Genomic DNA, 14,930 nt, shown 5'->3' with positions numbered 1-14,930 from the left:
TTATAGCATTATATGATTTAGACTCTTTTGATTTTAGTAATGTAAAAATAAGCAATTTTATGTGAATGGAATTGGGTGAAGTTAGCCAGGAGAGAGGCAGATATAGAATAATTTTTCTCAGATGTGGAATATAAAAACCTATATTATGAGAACAACAAATGACCTAAAACAACAGAATTTAAGATCTGGTTTCTAGAACAGAGCTTGCTAAAAATAGTTCAGGGAGTGAAGGTAGACTAGGTGGAAATCATGAAGTGGGTTGTGATGGGGAAAACCCTGAAATGTGGGTAGAGGGACAGAGTCACTATGGTGATGGGTCCTCTGATGTTGAAATGTTGAATGCATGCATCCCTACCATGACTTTAAAACTGTACGTCATTGGGCTAACTTTTTTTTTTGTTGTTGTTGTTTGTTTATGGACCACATCCTGTGGTTCTCAGTGGCTACTCCTGGTTATTTACTCAGAAATCGTTCCTGGCTTGGGGAACCATATGGGGTGCGGAGAAATTAAACTGCAGTCCATCCTAGGCTAGTGCAGGCAAGGCAGATGCCTTACTGCTTGCACCACTGCTCGGGCCCCTAACTTTTTTTTTTAATAAAAGGTGTTTTCAATAGATTTGCTTATCTTTTATGTGTGATAATGAGTGAGGAGGTCAGTGGTCATGAAAATAAGGATTGAGAATATGTATAATTTAAATAATTTTTTTGTTTTTTGAGCCACACACAGCAGCACTCAGGGGTTACCTCTGGCTCTGCACTCAGAAATTGCTCCTAACTCAGAGGAGCACATGGGATGCTGGAGAGCAAACCCTTGTCTGTCCTGGATCAGCCATATGCAAGGCAAATGCCTTACCACTGTGCTACTACTCTTTCATTTATATAAATTAAACTTAAAGTGCATTTAATCTTTAAATTATAATAATGTATTTAAAATAGGAAAAAATAAACAATTTATTTTAATATTGTTATCATGAAAATTTTGCATGATTGATCATGCTTAACTATATAGTTAATAATTTTATATATAGTTTATAAATTTATAAATTTATATAGTTAATAAATTTAGTTATTTTATTTGTTGTGCATGCAATTTATAATCATAGAAATGCCAATATATTAAAAACAGATAAAATATAAAGGCAAAAATTATTGCAGAAGTGTAATCAATATTTTTTTTTATTTTTAGGCCATACCCAGTGATGCTCAAGGGTTACTCCTGGCTTTGTGCTCAGAAATTGCTCCTAGCTTGGGGAACCATATGGGACACTGGGGGATAGAACCGAGGTCCATCCTAGGTTAGCACATGCACCACTTGCACCACTGCTCCAGCCCCCTCAATAAAACTTTTTTATTCACATAAATAAGTAGAGTAACTAAACCATCTTAGTTGACCATAACTTTGCTAGTTTTGCATTAAAACAGTTGAATCATAGGATATCCTCTTGCTTATTCCTTTACTACTCCTGGAGTTTATTTTGCTATACTCAGATAAATTCTGACAATTTGGGGAGCAGAGGACTGACCAGTTCCCCACATTACTGATGTCATATTTGCTTAACCTATCAATCACAGTTTCCACTTTACCAATAGCCTTGCTTCACCATTCTTCTACAGCTCGTTGCAGAGGCACCAATCTTACCAGAAATCTAGTTATATTGGTATTACGACTGATATCACCAGGGGACTTTTTTGGTGAGTGCAGGTACCCTTTCCCAACCTTCCTGTACATTTGAAAGATCTGGCAACCAAAAACATACTCCAGAAAAGCTGGAGTATCAGCAATAGTGCTTGGAATTCCTGGGCAACCCCCTATTAGTTTAATACTGTCATCTCTGTAGGAACGCACCAAATTAGATACCAATATGTATTTGAAGCCACCTAATGTTCAGAAACAAATGAAATAATAGAATGCTCAACGAGCAACAAGAACTTATTAAACATTCTGATAATGACTTAGTGACCTCATTGGAGATACAGTAATTTGCATAACTTTTCTTGTCACTGTACCATTTTTTCCCACTTCCTTCTTTTTCTTTAATTCTTTAATTTTTTTTTCTGGAAACAAATATAGTGTGATCAATCATGTCAGCTATGTGATAAGTGCTCTTTAAATAAAGTAAGTTAAAATACCTCCATCCCATTCATTACTATATTGTGTTTGAATGAATGGATTCATTCACATATTTACTGTTCCATACGTACTAACATATTGTTACTTGTTGAGATTATAAAGATGGGTATAGAGATGTTTAAATAAGGAAAGCTAGCAATATTTTGGATTTTATAGAAAGCAAACAGATAATTTTAATGCAGGTGGGATGCCCTATGCTAAGACAAGTTAATTAAGATACTGAAAAAAAAACAAGGAAGGGCATCCAGTTACTCCATTTAGAATAAATTCAGGTTATTGGTCTAGAAATTGATCATTGTTTTATTTAGATATATTATATGGGAGTGGGGATATGAGTAAGCAGATAAATTATTTTCTTGAACCTAAAATGCTTCTCCTCAGCACCATTTTTTTCTTCAAAAGAGAATTCAGAATTTTCACAAAGCCTAGGCCTAGATAACTGACACTGCTTTGAGGACATGTAAAGAGTAAAAATGACCCCTGTATTTCTTTCAAGACATGCATTTCAATACCCCCCTTTTACTTGTTTAATCATCACAAGCAGGTGTGCACAATGATGGTGATTTATTTTTATTTCCAGCAAAGTATTTACTATGCAGTTTTCTTTCTTTGAAGTAAATTTTAATGAGATCACTGTAATTTTGGAAACCTATTTAATATCACATAGTGATAAACCAACATAGGAAGCTCTTTAGTTGAATGCTATTGGCATTATCATTCATATGCTAATATTTTTCAAGTATTGAGTATGTGTCCTGGGGCTTTCAAAAATATTTTATCTTTAGATATTTTATTTATGCTCACCAAAGCATAGTCACATAAAAATCTGGTTCACTTTCTAGTCAGTTTTTGACATAGCGTAATGTTGCATTTTTATAAATATAGCATAGTGATTTTAAATAATTTATTTCTTATTTTCTAGTGTATATAAAACATGTGCTATAGAACACCAAGGGAAATTACGGACTGCAATGGCAACATACCATAACACTACCTTTTAATGCCTTTATCTTACTATATTTTAAATAATCTCTCAGCTTTTCTGTCCACAGGCGCCCTTGGATACAAAGGGCAGACAAACTAAGGTGGCAATTCGGGATACCACACGTGATACCATACCTTGCATGCACTACGAGATGGCCACGAGTAAACTCTTTAACATATACTTTATCTCTAGGTAATACCTCCATTTAGGAATTGAAGCACGTGATCATTCAGATCTTCGAAGCAGTACCTGAGATGTACAGACTTAAACCACAGGCTCGATTCTTCGAACACTTTTAATTAAACCAGCATTCCCTTGCTAGTCTCTCCTCTCTTCTTACTACTTTTCTTTTCTTTTTTTTCTTTTCTTTTTTTTTCTCTCTCTATTCTGCTTATTACTTTTTTTCTCTTTCTCTTCCCATTTTCTCTCTAAGGTATTTTCTTTTTTCTCTTCCTTCATACCCTTCCCATATAACTTCCCCTTTCTCCCCTCCGGAAATCCAACTATCCCTTTACCCCTCAATTCCATCCAGATTTTCCACCATATTATAATTTTTCACCCTCAGTCCTTATTCTATTAGGTATCAAGATTGACCTCCTACTCAACGAACCAGTACTCTGCACCCAGGCGAGGGGACACCTAGATAAACCCACACCTTGTCTCCTGAAAGAAAAGACAGCCAACTCCCCTGTGGACTCATGCTGCAAGGCCCTCCCTACTAACTCTCCCTAACGCGGACTGTTCCTTGAAACTGGGCCTAGCTCCAAAAGTATCCCCATTGCAAGAACTCTTCCAAGACCTCCCTGCCGCAAATTTTAATAATCTGAAAAAATGGGCTCCCTGTGTGTGACACCAGGCGGGGAAAATCCGCAAAAGTACACCGGCCCAGTGGGGCTCAGCTGTGAAAGACTGTGAGTGTGACCTGTCTATGTCTGTCTACTGTCCTCTTGCGTGAAACTCTTGCGAGTGGGGCAAAAAGAGGCTCAGAGGAGCACGGCCGCTCCGTTTCGCTACGCGGCCATGCACTCTTTCTAAGGAAAGAACTCCATTGCAACAAGAAGGAAAAATCACACTAAGAACGGCGCTATATCACAGAAGCAAACATTTCTCTCTGGACTGTCTTCTCTGTTGCATGCTCGGGCCTAAGATTTGTCCCAGTGTGAGGCTTCATCCACGGAGGACTACCCTCCCTTAGAGGCAAGTCAGCCCATCCAGAAAGGGAGGAGCCAGAGGAGTGTGCTGCCTACATTATATAGACAATGAATACCACTACAACACGTAGAAAAACCCACAATACAAGTGTGACAATGGGGAAACAACGCAGGCCAGCATCAGACATAGAGAATGAAGATGACAATTCTGAGGACCAGATAATGACTGAACAACTAATCAACCTCTCAGATAAGGACTTTAGACTAGCAATATGGAAGGTGCTCAACAGACTCCAAGAAACCATGGATTGAGTTGAACAGAACACTAATAAGAACCAAGAAAATATGAAGGCAGAAATGACAAAACTCCAAACTGAAATAACATGTCAACTAACAGGACTGAAAAAGTCAGTAAACGAAGTGAATGACAAAATGGATAAGCTCTGGGACAGGGTATCAGAAGCTGAGAATAGACTTGGTGCTGTGGAAGATGAGATACATAACAATTCCATACAGCAGGAGAGATTGGACAAAAAACTTAAAGCAAATGAGCAGACAATGGAAAAATTAGTCAAAGAATGGGAACATACGAAAATAGAAGTCTATGATAAGATCAACAGAAACAACTTAAGAATCATTGGAGTCCCAGAGACCCAGGAAGAAAATTTCCAGGAAGAATCAATGGTCAAGAACATCATTAAAGAGAAACTTCCAGAGCTAAAGAATATAGGTGATCAAATCCTGCACGCCCGAAGAGTACCAACCAAAAGAGACCCCAGAAAAACCACCCCAAGACACATCCTAGTCACAATGACAAATCCCACAGATAGAGACAGAATTCTGAAAACAGCAAGATCAAAAGGGGAAATCATGTTCAAGCAAGCTTCCCTGAGATTTACAGCAGACCTGTCACCAGAAACGCTCAATGCCAGAAAGCAGTGGTGGGATATTGTGACAAGACTGAATGAAATGAATGCTTCACCCAGAATACTATACCCAGCAAAACTCACTTTCCGGTTTGATGGAAGAATACATGGTTTCACAGACAAAAAACAGCTCAGAAACTTCACAGACACAAAACCAGTCTTAAGAGAAAAACTGAAAGACCTAATCTAAGACAAGACTACCCAAAAGACACACCAAATTTTGAAATAAAGATGGCGTTAAATCCCAGGACAATTCTTTCTCTCAACGTCAATGGACTAAATGCACCAGTTAAGAGACACAGAGTGGCTAAATGGATCAAAAAACTCAATCCAACCTTCTGCTGCCTACAAGAAACGCACCTGAATAGTCAGAACAAACATAGACTCAAAATAAAAGGCTGGAGAAAAGTTATCCAAGCAAACAACACCCATAAAAAAGCTGGAGTGGCCATACTAATATCAAATAATGCAAACTTTATACTCAGGAAGGTTGTAAGGGACAAAGACGGACATTTTATATTAATCAAGGGGTACGTAGAGCAGGAAGAATTCACTCTCCTAAACATATATGCACCGAATGAGGGGCCAGCAAAATATTTAATACAACTGTTGACAAATCTGAAAAATAATATCAACAACACAATAATTGTGGGGGACCTTAACACGGCTTTGTCAACACTGGACAGGTCAACCAGACTGAAACCCAACAAGAATATACTAGACCTGAGGAGAGAAATGGAAGAAAGAGGCCTAGTGGATATATATAGGACACTCCATCCCCAGAAACCTGGATACACATTCTTCTCCAATGTACATGGGACATTCTCCAGGATAGACTACATGCTGGCACATAAAACATACCTCCATAAGATCAAGAGGATAGAAATTTTGCAGACTACCTTCGCTGACCACAAGGCTCTGAAATTATTTGTGAACTCCAAAGGGACTCAGAAGAAACACTTTAACACCTGGAAGTTAAACAGCCTCATGCTCAATAACCAGTGGTCCGAGATGAAATCAAGGAGGAAATAAAAAGGTTCCTGGAAACAAATGACAATAAAGACACAAACTATCAGAACTTATGGGACACAGCAAAAGCAGTACTGAGAGGAAAATTTATAGCTTTGCAAGCACACATCAGGAAAAGAACGAGCTTACCTGAGTAGCTTAATGACACAGCTAATAGAACTAGAAAATGCTCAACAAAAGGACCCAAGAATAGGAAGACAGAAGGAAATAACAAAGCTGAGAGCAGAAATCAACGAAGTGGAAACTCAAAAAACAATCCGAAAGATCAACGAAAGCAGAAGTTGGTTCTTTGAAAAAATAAACAAGATTGATAGACCACTGACAAACCTAACAAAGAAAGAGAGAGAGAGAAACTTGATAACTCGTATCAGGAATGAAAAAGGAGAGATCACTACTGATATGACAGAGATTCAAAGGGTAATCAGAAACTACTTTGAAAAACTCTACGCCACTAAAAATGAGAACCTGGAAGAAATGGATAAATTCTTGGACTCTTATAATCTTCCACGGTTGAAGGAAGAGGATGTAGCATATCTAAACACCCCATCACCATTGATGAAATTAAAACAGTAATCAAATGTCTGCCGAAAAACAAAAGCCCAGGTCCAGATGGATTCACTAATGAATTCTATCAAACTTTCCAAGAGGAACTACTGCCAATCTTGGCAAGACTCTTTCATGAAATTGAACAAACAGAAACACTTCCAAATAGCTTTTATGAAGCCAACATCACCTTGATACATAAACCAGACAGAGACGCTACCAAAAAAGAAAATTACAGACCAATATCACTGATGAATGCAGATGCAAAGATCCTCAACAAAATCCTGGCAAATAGGATTCAATGCCTCGTTAAGAAGATCATCCACTACGATCAAGTAGGTTTCATCCCAGGAATGCAAGGCTGGTTTAACATCCGTAAATCTATCAACATAATACACAACATCAATAACAAGAAAAATAAAAACCACATGATCATATCAATAGATGCAGAGAAAGCATTTGATAAGGTCCAACACCCATTCTTGATCAAAACTCTCAGCAAGATGGGAATCGAGGGAACCTTTCTCAATATAGTGAAGGCCATCTACCATAAGCCAGTGGCAAATATTATCCTCAATGGAGAAAAACTGAAAGCCTTCCCTCTAAATTCTGGCACAAGACAAGGCTGTCCTCTCTCACCACTCCTATTCAACATAGCACTGGAAGTACTTGCTATAGTGATTAGGCAAGAAAAGGATATCAAGGGAATCCAGATAGGAAAGGAAGAAGTCAAGCTCTCACTGTTTGCAGATGACATGATACTCTACTTAGAAAACCCTAAAGACTCTATCAAAAAGCTTCTAGAAACAATAGACTCATATAGCAAGGTGGCAGGCTACAAAATTAACACACAAAAATCAATGGCCTTTCTATATACCAATAGTAATAAGGATGAAATGGACATTAAGAAAACAACCCCATTCACAATAGTACCACACAAACCCAAATATCTTGGAATCAACTTGACTAAATATGTGAAGGACCTATACAAAGAAAACTATAAAACTCTGCTCCAAGAAATAAGAGAGGACACACGGAAATGGAAACACATACCCTGCTCATGGATTGGCAGGATTAACATCATCAAAATGTCAATACTCCCCAAGGCATTATACAGATTTAATGCCATCCCTCTAAAGATACCCATGACATTCTTCAAAGAAGTGGATCAGACACTTTTGAAATTCATTTGGAACAATAAACACCCTCGAATAGCTAAAGCAATCATTGGGAAAAAGAATATGGGAGGAATTACTTTTCCCAACTTTAAACTGTACTACAAAGCAACAATTATCAAAACAGCATGGTATTGGAATAAGGATAGGTCCTCAGATCAGTGGAATAGGCTTGAATACTCAGAAAATGTTCCCCAGAGATACAACCATCTAATTTTTGATAAAGGAGCAGGAAATCCTAAATGGAGCAGGGAAAGCCTCTTCAACAAGTGGTGTTGGCACAATTGGATAGCCACTTGCAAAAATTTAAACTTAGACCCCCAGCTAACATCATGTACAAAGGTAAAATCCAAATGGATTAAAGACCTCGATATCAGCCCCAAAACCATAATATAGAACAGCACATAGGCAAAACACTCCAGGACATTACAGGCATCTTCAAGGAGGAAACTGCACTCTCCAAGCAAGTGAAAGCAGAGATTAACAGATGGGAATATATTAAGCTGAGAAGCTTCTGCACCTCAAAGGAAATAGTGCCCAGGATACAAGAGCCACCCACTGAGTGGGAGAAACTATTCACCCAATACCCATCAGATAAGGGGCTAATCTCCAAAATATACAAGGCACTGACAGAACTTTACAAGAAAAAAACATCTAACCCCATCAAAAAATGGGGAGAAGAAATGAACAGACACTTTGACAAAGAAGAAATACGCATGGCCAAAAGACACATGAAAAAATGTTCCACATCACTAATCATCAGGGAGATGCAAATCAAAACAACGATGAGATACCACCTCACACCCCAGAGAATGGCACACATCACAAAGAATGAGAATAAACAGTGTTGGCGGGGATGTGGAGAGAAAGGAACTCTTATCCACTGCTGGTGGGAATGCTGTCTAGTTCAACCTTTATGGAAAGCGATATGGAGATTCCTCCAAAAACTGGAAATCGAGCTCCCATACGATCCAGCTATACCACTCCTAGGAATATACCCTAGGAACACAAAAATACAATACAAAAACCCCTTCCTTACACCTATATTCATTGCAGCTCTATTTACCATAGCAAGACTCTGGAAACAACCAAGATGCCCTTCAACAGACGAATGGCTAAAGAAACTGTGGTACATATACACAATGGAATATTATGCAGCTGTCAGGAGAGATGAAGTCATGAAATTTTCCTATACATGGATGTACATGGAATCTATTATGCTGAGTGAAATAAGTCAGAGAGAGAGAGAAAAACGCAGAATGGTCTCACTCATCTATGGGTTTTAAGAAAAATGAAAGACACCCTTGTAATAATAATTTTCAGACACAAAAGAGAAAAGAGCTGGAAGTTCCAGCTCACCTCAGGAAGCTCACCACAAAGAGTGATGAGTTTAGTTAGAGAAATAACTACATTTTGAACTGTCCTAATATTGAGAATGTATGAGGGAAATGTAGAGCCTGTTTAGGGTACAGGCGGGGGTTGGGGGGGGAGGAGGGAGATTTGGGACTTGGGTGATGGGAATGTTGCACTGGTGATGGGTGGTGTTCCTTTTATGACTGAAACCCAAACACAATCATGTATGTAATCAAGGTGTTTAAATAAAAAAAAATTAAAAAAAAATAATCTGAAAAAATTGTAATCAAATTCTTGTTGTTGATTTTTCCTTTCAGTTCATGATTGCCCCCAATTTAACGTTTTTTTTTGCCTGTTTCACTAGTTTATCTCCCCCCATTGTTTTACATTTGTTTCTTTAGTCCTAGTACCACTGTGTTTTGGTTGTTTTAATGCCTAAATTGACTGTTAGATCAAAAATTGCCTTATTACCTCTTAAATATAATCTTGTGTCTCTCCCCGCTGCAGTACAAAAATCAAACACTGCCATCACCCTAGCCTTATTAAAAGGCCTAGGTGTTATTGGTGTAAGCACAAATATTTATTCATTGGTTCATACTCTATAATCTGCTAATGCCTTATAACTGTGGCAAAAAATGTTTACAAACTTAAAGAAGTTTACACTACTGTTGATTTCCTAGCAAAGAGTGCAGAATAACCGCCGTGGTTCAAAATTAACATTTTTTTTGAGGGAGCGGGGAATTTGTGTCATCCTTAGAGTAAAATGTTGCTTTTTAAAATAAATTCGGCTTAGCTAGAGATAGCATTCAACACATAGAGGATAATTTAGTAAAAAGACAAAAAGATATAGAGCAGAGTGAGAGCTGGTACAAAAATTGGTTTTCTACCACTCCATGGATAACAACAGTGCTCCCAGCCTTTTTGGGGCTCTTCATTGGCTTTATGTTGCTAGTTTCCTTTGGTCCTTGGGCTTTTCGCAAACTCACCACCTTCGTAAAGAATCAAGTGGATGAAGCAACCAGAAAGGACTCAAAGGTTCTGTACCAACAACTATGCACCTCAGAAGACCAGCTGACACCTGACATCTCCCCTCCTGCCAACTCTCCGCCACTTAAGTTTGAAGTTATCGAGGAGCTGGCACATAGACCTCAATCTGTGCCTTGCCAAGCTTTGGAAACGACTGAATCAAGGGTAGCAGATGCGGTGACTGGAAGCCCCACACCTCTTCACCCAGTGTGGCCAGTCCACCGAGGCACGTCTGTCCCTTCTATATTGTATACTAAACAGGAGGAGATGTGGGAGATCGAGCACCCCACATATCAAAGGAACTCTGAATGAATCTTCCACCGCCTGTCTGATTCAAGCCACAAAAGTTTGCATAGCCCCGAACCAACAGAAAACTCTGCAAATAAATTTAGCTCAGCACAAAGAATCTGGCTTAACCAGATGCCTTAACCTTTCCATGGAACCTGGTTTTGTAACTGCTCTCAAGTATGTAGTTATTGATATGTTTTTGTAAAGTTTAAATTATGATCCTTATTGCTTGCACAAAAGATAGATCTAAATGGAAAATAGGCTAAACAAATAATTGTATTTGCGTAAATATCATTTAGCTATTTGTTTAAGAATTTGCTTCCCCTCCCCCCATCATGCCAGGTTCCTCTTTATCCTTCCCGCCATCAAAATGTGTTTATGCTCCCATTGGTTAAAATTGTTGTACTTGTACAAATCTGATTGGTTTATGTTTCAATCCTATGTTACTAAAATAGGCCCTGGATTGAGCTATTATGAAAGGGGCCCTTGGGCTACTGTGAAGGTTGGAAGCGCTCAGGCCATGGGGATACTGTTGGAAAGTTGTGTGCAGAAATAATGTTAACAGTATATTAACTTCTGATCTTCAATAAAAATAAGCTATTATAAAAAAAAGGAAAAGAAAAAAAATATATGTACATACACATATATGTGTATATATATATGTGTGTATATATACTTATACAGAGAGAAAAGAAAATATCTCACTCAGATGCAGCAGGGCAGGAGGAAATTAGGGAAAGTGGTGGCAGAAAACATACACTGGTGAATGGTGTTGTGCATTGTATAACTGAAATTCAATCATGCATACTTTGCAACTGTAAAAAAATACTCCTGACTGTATTGTGAACAACCTGTATTATGGTCTTTAAATAAAGCAATTTAAAATGTCAAAAAAAAACACAAAAACATGTGCTATATTTGAGTTCAATGAACTGTATATCACCTAAACACTAAATAAAATAAAATTTTTTGTGTGTCTGGTGAAAAGTTTGTCAGAGAAAAAAAGTCATCATTTAAACAACTATTACAAATAATATAATATTTGGATAAGAATATTTGAATAGGGGGAACTCATATTTACTTTTCCCATAAGCACAAAAATTTTGATCTAGTCTAGATAGAAACATACTCTAAACCTATAGTTATTGAGTTACTAGAACAAGAGATAAAAATAAAACATACAGACTATTAGCAGAACAATGCCTTTACCAAGAGGAGAAACTCCACTATAAGGCAACAAACTGGCATTGGGAAGTTAATTCAAAGATTTGAAATACACCCTATGGAGCAAAGATAGAAAATAATGCTTTATGTAACAATTCTGATACTTTATGCTATAGCACTGAAACAGGATGGAAAATAAAAGAACTGTAGGGTATAAACTGGGGTCAAAGTTGACCTATCTTAGTGACCTCTTTATTACTTACTAATAGTAATCTCAGCAAGTTGCTGCCATATTGGCAGGCAGCTATGCTAAACATTATACCTCCAATACCTAAGAGCTTCCATACTAGAATTCAATCTTTATACTAACAAATCATGGGTGTAAGTCCCTAAAATTATCTTCACCAAACCCTATATTTGTAGTGGTAGTGGTAGAGAGTGAAAGCAAGAGAGAGAGAGTGAGTGAGAGAGTAAGAAAAGAGCAAGCAAGAGAGAGCAAGAGAGACAGAGACAGAGAGACAGAGAGACAGAACTCTCAAGTGTATTAATTCAGGGGCTGGAGCTATAGTACAGCAGTAGGGTGTTTGCCTTACACTCAACTGCCCAGGATAGACCTGGGTCCAATCTCTGGTATCCCATAAGGTCCCAAAGCCAAGAGTTATTTCTGAGAGCATAGCCAGGAGTAACTCCTGAACATCACTGGGTATGGCCCCAAAACCAAAACCAAAAAAAAAAAAAATAATGAGTACTATCTCAACAAAAATATATTAAACCTCTGCTAGTCCCTACTTAACTACTACAATAAGTCACATCTCTACAGCAAGCAAGTACTTATCATACTACCCCAAACTTAGCCAAATTGTAAGCTGGTCCAGTGCCTACTGTTCTCCCTTAACAACTCTCTGCCAGTCTTGGGTCCATGTGATAGACTCAGTAGCTAAAACTGAGACCCAAGTTTCTTAATGGGATTGTCCTGGTACAAGTTCCTCATTGCTTTTCTGCTCAGAGTGACTGTGTCATTTTAGTGTCTGTATGACACTTATGACTTGCGTACTCCTCAGGTGATGCCCAAGAGCACTGCTATGTGCATTGTACTGTAATTTTTTTCAATTGACTATAAGCACTGCAGCTGATGTGAGACATGCCACTTTGAAACCTTAGTTTTTTTATTAGTCTGCATGATTGTAGTAACTTAGTTGGTGACACATATCTTTGAACCCTCACTAACTGACAGCTGACACATCCTTCCCACCAGAGACACAACCAGACGTTCACTACCACGAACCCTGGCCAACAGACCCACTTAAAGAGGCACTAGATTCCCACAAACATCCTTGTGTGATATCAGGTAAAATGAAGAGAGAGAAATTAACCCAGACTGAGGAATCAAGAAAAGGTTAGAGCAGAACTCCAAATACAATGGAGATATATAAAACCTAATGACAGTTGTAAAACAATTGTCCTAATGATATTCACTGAAATGAGCAGATCAGTGGAAGAAAACTTCAACAGACAAGGAATATGAGAATTTAACCACACAGAAACCACAGAACTAAAGAATATGGTTGCTGAATTAAAAAAAAAAGCTAACTGACAGGTTCAACATAATAGAAGAAGTAAAAATTGAATCAGTAAACTCAATAATAAGGTAAGGGGAGCCACTCAGAAGACTAGGAAAACAAAGTTATAGGATAGCATCAAGAGGAACAACTTAAATAGATCATGCAATTAAATTAATTTACAAGCACATGTTACTCTAAATAGTTATCCTTAGACAAACAAAGAATGGAGACATTAGGTTATCTATCTTCTGACTATTTTACAAAATTACATTTATCAAAACGGGGAAATTATCTTTAAATAAATGGATAGATTTGAGTTCAATAATACAACTATGAATATTTATATCTATTAGTTGTATGGATCTTAGTTTATACTATAGTTATGACAATTTGGTCAAGAGCATAAAATGTCTCTTGAATAAAATATACTGGGAAAAACTGGATTTTTCCACATTCTAAAGAATGAAGATTGATCACTAGTTTACAACATATATAAACTTTTATTCAACACAAAAACTTGGATATTGGGCACAAAATTAGGAAATTCATTAAATATTATAATGCTTTTGGTTTTTATAAAGTCTTCAAAATATCTACTACAACATCAAGGAAACAAAAGAAACTTTGTCAAATTAGAGGTTGGCATAGTAAACAGGTACAAAATAAAAATGACTACAGAATAGTAGAAAAATTTACATACCATAATAGGACTAGAAGCTATATGCTATATGCTATATGCTATATGTATATATATAGATCTTAAAAACTCAATAAGAATATATACAACCCTGTTAATAAATAATAAATGGGGGAAGATCATCACCAAAGAAGATATACAGTTAACAATTGCATGAAAAAATACTCATTTTTATTTATTATATTGGAAATGCAAATCAAATTGACAATTAGATATTGCTTTATATATTAAAGAACAGTTAGTAGTCCCATAACCAAAAAGGCAAACAAACAGACAAAACCAGAAACAAAGTGCCAGGAACAAAAGCAATGGCTGGTATGTGAAGAATAAAAATGTATACACTGTTGAAACTGTAAATTGGAACAGATGGAAAAAAACTCAAAATGTTAAAAATAAACACCATGTAATCTAGCAATTCCACTCCTAGGTATCTAATCAAAGAACACAAAACCACTATTTTGGAGAGATAAATCCATATCTATGGTTACTCAGTGCTATTTTAATAGGATTTTTAACAACCAATTACCCAATGACTAGGATATAAATAAAGAAGACATAGTATGTTTGTATGATGAAATATACTCAAGGTGAAGAAAAATTCTTGGGCGAGGGACAGTTTGTGATAAAAGTTATACAATAGCATGTGTGGCCAGAGTTGCCCTGAGTGTGGCTGGGTATGGCCTCAATCAATAGAATGGATGAAAGGAGAAAGGCAAATACTAGATGATGTCTCATGTATATGGATTATAAAAAGAAAATTGTAGAACAGATAAAACAAAGGAAAACACTTGGACTTTGACTAGAGAACTGTGTTTACCAGAGTTGGATGGTGGGGTGTGTTGAAAGACTTTACCAGTTTCAATATTTTTTAAATGCAGTTATTCTTGTGAGCATTGATTA

This window comes from Suncus etruscus, chromosome 3 (genome assembly GCF_024139225.1).
Source record: "Suncus etruscus isolate mSunEtr1 chromosome 3, mSunEtr1.pri.cur, whole genome shotgun sequence".
NCBI classification, from domain to species: domain Eukaryota; kingdom Metazoa; phylum Chordata; class Mammalia; order Eulipotyphla; family Soricidae; genus Suncus; species Suncus etruscus.
Note: the sequence above shows the minus strand (reverse complement) of the source record.